Raw genomic sequence first — 5,639 nt, 5'->3', positions numbered from 1 at the left:
CTAGTAGATAAATCTTGCCCTAGCGGCCTTCACAGAGACAGAATGTCAGAATTAGAGTTTCAAACCCCCATTTCACAACACAACTTCAACTCATGACATTCAAAAACTACCCGATCACGCTAAGGTCGGTTTTGGGAGTTCTACTCACCGAATTTGATTTCGTAAAGTCATACTGGTTTCTTAACGTATTAGCTATCTACTCATGTGATAAATTCATAATTAGATCTCTAATTTAATACCATATTTCCCCTAGACCTCATTGGCTCAAATTTCGTCCAAATCTGGACTAGGCTAGGAATTTTCAAGTTACTAACAAAAGGTTTTACGTCCCAAAACTTTTTTAGGTGGCTAATCTATAACGACGGTAGTCATTCTTTACAAAAAAGGGAAAAAGTAACAACAAATAGAGATTACGATTGTGTTGAGCTCATAATATGAGAACCATTTTAATTATGTATGTTTGACCTGAAAAAGAATTTCCATAACATGTTGAAAATGTGAAAGCTGAAAATTTGATAATATGGAGGTGGTAGTGATGGATAAGGTGATGGCTTCTTGAAGTCGTTAATTTTTTGAAAAGAATGCACCTTGTATTCTAGTTTAGACATTAAAGGTACCTCCGGAGCAGACTTGAACTTATTATCTAGAACTGATTATTTCTTATAATAGTCATTCTTTGACATATATGGGACATTATATCCCTGTTCAGGCACTGTGGGCACTTTGTATTCCTGTTCACGAACTTTTTGAAGAAGAAGGAAGCTGACGTTTGGAACATGTCAAAGGAACAGGTTCAATGCAACTAATTGACGTGTCTGCAGCAAGTGTTGATGAAGAAGGAAGCTGATGAATTGAACATGTCAAAGGAATATGTGCAACGGAGCTGACTGGCGAGTTTACAAGCTGTAGAATTTGAGTCATTGGGATTAGACTATTATATCGACCAAGTTGCTACTTATTGTACTAGTTGAAGTCAATTAGGATTATATATATGTTGTCGGCCTAATAAATATTTTTCCATCGTTTATAATTACTTTTGATTCTTTGAGCACGACTTAGAATTCTCATCATTATATATACTTTGCATCACCAAGTACGATAATATATTGCAAGCTATTATTTCAAATATAATTTATTTAATTTTATTTTCGGTTTACTGTATGATATTTGGACAGACCATGGCTAAATTCATTTAAACTGCTAGAAAATTCACATTAATCGCGGCTAATTAAATTCACCTATTAACCACGGTTAAATGTTTTTATATTTGAAGTAGAAATTTACACCAAAACTAAAATATTTTTATTAATATGTTATCGGATCAAAATGATTTACAGCCTACAATGATGTAATAAATCAAATGAGCTCCAAAAATTTAAAAGGAAGAGCATTGTTATGGAAATTTAACACAAATGTTGAAAGTTATTACATCATATTCTTACTTTTTTCAAATTATAAAAATACGTGAGAAATTTGATACAATTTGAATATATCTCAAAACGTCTTGATACATTGCATCTTAATTTTGCATACAACTCTCAATGTCTCGATACATCGCGTCTCCATTTCAGATACATCACTCAATGTCCTGATATATTGACAAAAGTGATGTATCCAATCGATATATCGCTTACAAAGTGATGTATCTGAGAATATGAGATAGTAGAAATTTTTGTAATTTTTTCAAATGGTAGAAATTTTTAAAGAATATGGTAATATAAGTTGCATATTTAGATAATTTTTCCTAATTTTATACGGTATAATGTTACTCAATGAAACTTACAAATATTGTTATTTTCTTTCTTTATTTTGCTTGTTGTTTTGGTAACATGAAATTCCGACCACTCTACTCTTGGTATTGGTATTAAATTTATGAGAGATTAATTGACATGCTGGAAGAATAGGCGAATCTATAGATATAAACTTCCAATAAAATTTGAAAAAAAACTTGTATTTAATAGACACAAATCTCTGGATACATTCAAGATAGAATTTAAATGACAAACAATTGCAACTCGAAGTAGGAAAGAAAAGAAAACAAATAAAGAATTACAACTTTTGATAGGCATTAATATCATGCCTTTGGACTCATAATATGAGGAGAATCCTATGGGTTATATATGTTGAATTGGAGAAAGACTTCATTAAAACATGTTGAACATGAAAGATGAAATTTTAGTAATATGGAGGTGGCGGTGACGGAGAAGGTGATGGTTTTTTTAAGTAGTCAGTTTTTGGAAAAGACGGTACTTTGTATTCTTGTTTAGGAACTGAGGGTATCTCCGAAACAGTTGTCAACCTTCTTGTAGTTATCTTATGGAATCGATGGTGTCTTGTAATCATTATTCGGCAAAGAAGGCATATTGTATTCTTGTTTAGGTATTGTGGGCACCTTTTAGTTATTATCTGTTAAAATTGATGGCACCTTCATATAGTTATCTTCTGAAACTGATTACTTCTTATAGTAGTCATTATTAGGCAAAGAAGGCACCTTATATTCCTATTTAGGCACTTAGGGTACCTCTGGAACAAATGACACCTTCATGTAGTTATCTTCTGGAGTTGATGGCTTTTTTTAATAGTCATTCTTTGGCAAAGAAGGCACCTTGTATTCATGTTTAGGCATTGATGGTACCTCTGGAATAATTGGCACCTTCCTATAGTTATTTTCTGATGGCTTCTTGTAAAGTCATTCTTTGGCAAAGAAGGCACCTTGTACTCATTTTTAGGCACTAAGGGTATCTTAGGAACATATGACACCTTCTTGTAGTTATCTTCAGGAACTGATACTTTCTTGTAGTAATGTATTTTTCACAAAGATGACACCTTGTATTTTGGTTTAGGCACTGAGGGTATCTCTGGAACAGTTCGCACCTTCTTGTAGTTATCTTCTGGAACCGATGGTTTCTTGTAGTCATTCTTTGGTAAAGAAGACATCGTGTATTCCTCTTTAGATATTGAGGGTTCCTTGTAGTCGTTATCTTTTGAAATTTACGAGACCTTCTTAGAATTATCTTTTGTAACTGATGGCTTCTTGTAGAAGTCATTCTTTGTTAAAGAAGACACCTTATATTCCTCTTTAGACACCAAGGGTACTTCTGGAACCGATAACACCTTTTTATAGTTATCTTCTGAACTGATGGCTTCTTGTAGTAGTCATTCTTTGACAAAGAAGGTATGTTGTATTCCTCTTTAGGCATTGAGAGAACTTTGTAGTCTTCACTTTTAGCTACTGTGATTGGTGATCTGATGATTCATAAGAATAAGGTGAATATGCCATAGTGCATGTGGCAATCAAAAAAAATGTTAAAGCACAAGCAAATTGAGGCCATTGCTTCTTCATTTGGCTTCCCATTGAGAATATTTGTATTTTAATGCTAGATGGTTAGATTTTTCTTTTTCTTGTGTTTTAGAATGGAGAACAAATAAGTGTTTATATAGATCTTAACTAAGATGTAGATTTGGATGCTCTTAAAATAATCTAAACAGATAAGAGATTTTACTATTTTTTTTGGATAATTCTGTTCCAATTTGTTATTCCTACTTTCCTACTTTTAATGAAAATTAACGTACATAGTGATTTGTTTTCGTAACATTTTGGAATGTTAATATTTTAGTAATAATTATGTGAATGATAATTGAATTATTATATACAGTATTATAAAAATAGTTTTTAGCGGCAAGAAATATATATACATTAATAAAGATTAATAAAACATTTATCAACATTAGTTAATTGTCAATGAATCTGATATAGTTATATGCAGAGGCGGAGCTAGGTGAAGGTTCGTGGATTTGAACGAACTCAGTAGATATTTTATAAATAACATGTTTATATTAACAAATTAAATATATATATTACTATTACTATTATATAGAAGAGTCAAGTTGAGGACGACCAAGGGCATATTAGAAAACCTGACTTTAAGGAAGGGTAATACAGTAATTAAGTTATCAAGTAGTTAATAGAACTTTCTAAAAAGCAAGGATTCTTTATACATTACTTTTAGCACTACTTAAAATTCACATCATTGGACCATACATTATACATACTTTACAATACAAGGAAAGACGATGTGTTGGAAGCTATTATATTTCTAATCTATATCACATATTTAATTATATGTCTGATTTAACTATTTGGTATGTAGATAAATAATCGCTAAGTTCATCTAGATTTACCTTATTCGATGCTAAATTCATTTAAATTCTTGTTTTTTTAGTAACTTTCATGCATGACAAACATAAAAATCATATTTGTATGTTATAGTTATAATTTGCATAATTGTGTTTCATAGCAAATATGTTTGCTATGGAGTTTTTGATTTGTATAATTCGTTAGATACATCCAAGTTTATACAAAATATATGTACTTGTATATACACTTTTCTTTCACTTTATACAAACACCAATACATTTTGTACCGAAATGTATAATATGACTAATTGTATACCAAAAATGACTAGTTGTATACAGAATCAGATGACAAAAATGAGAGGATTGCTGCAAATTACAAATAAAATAAACTATGGTTATAACATTTAATTTGAATTAATAGTTTGTTATTTCATACAATTTTTCTTTTTCTTTTTTTAATTTTGGTTTTCCAATCCGATGTCCGGAGTCCATATTGAAGCTCCAATTAAATCTGGATCATGCCCATTCGGGGGTGGAGGGTGACATTTGTTTGCATCCCTACTCTATTCAAATAGGAAGAAACGTCGCGGTGTCTCAAAAAATAATTAATTGATTCAATTTTAAAGAACTTAAAGAAAAAATGAATTTTAGAAGAGTTGCCACCTAATTTTAGGAAAAAAACTAGGAAACGATTAAGTGATCTATGAAACCAATTTGATTCTAAGTAAGGGGTTCAAATTATTTCGAAGGGAAGGGGTTAGGCGTCCTTCGAAATTCACAAATGTAGGTCCCGGCTGAATTCTTTTTTTTTTTTCAAATTGAGGAACAAATAAAAAATATAAAAAAAAAATAATATACAAGTCTGACTAACATGTAATATAAACAAATAATAAAATAAAATAATAATGTAAGTATCGACCTAATATTTGCCTAACATCAAAACATTATACACAATGATGAATATAAAATAAATTTGCATTCCATTGGAATAACTTCGATGAGAAGCGATTCAGAGGTACCTGTAAACACACTTAGTAAAAGAGTTGGTGATAAATTAATTATGAATAAAAATGAATAACTTTAAAATAAAAATCTGTCTTATAAACATGGAAGACCTAAGAAATCGACGGTAATTTCTTCATCAGTCATTTTAAAAATTTTAACGAACAAGTTATATGAACTTAAACTAAAAAATTTCCGTCTTTAATATTGGGGAGACCTCCAAAACCGATAGAGAATTTTTTCATTGGTCATTTTAACAATTTTAACAAACAAGTTATATGAACTTACACTAAACAATTTTCGTCTTTAATATTGGGGAGCCTCCAAAACCGAATGAGAGTTTTTTCATTGGTCATTATTAACATAACATCTATTCAATCTCATAATAAGATTAAAAAAATAAATCACAAAAACTCATTCAAACAAAACTAACGAAATAACTTTTACAAGATAAATCAATACTATCCAAAATAAAAATCCACTAATAACATTAATAAAAT

General features: G+C 30.3%; 1 pseudogene; it reads right to left on the bottom strand.

Moving 5' to 3' along the window:
* Nucleotides 1-735: 735 nt before the first annotated feature.
* On the bottom strand, nucleotides 736-3,355 carry LOC107006993 (annotated as a pseudogene).
* Nucleotides 3,356-5,639: the final 2,284 nt, after the last annotated feature.

Source organism: Solanum pennellii, chromosome 12 (assembly GCF_001406875.1).
Source record: "Solanum pennellii chromosome 12, SPENNV200".
Lineage (NCBI taxonomy): Eukaryota > Viridiplantae > Streptophyta > Magnoliopsida > Solanales > Solanaceae > Solanum > Solanum pennellii.
This window is presented reverse-complemented; position numbering and strand designations above follow the sequence as displayed.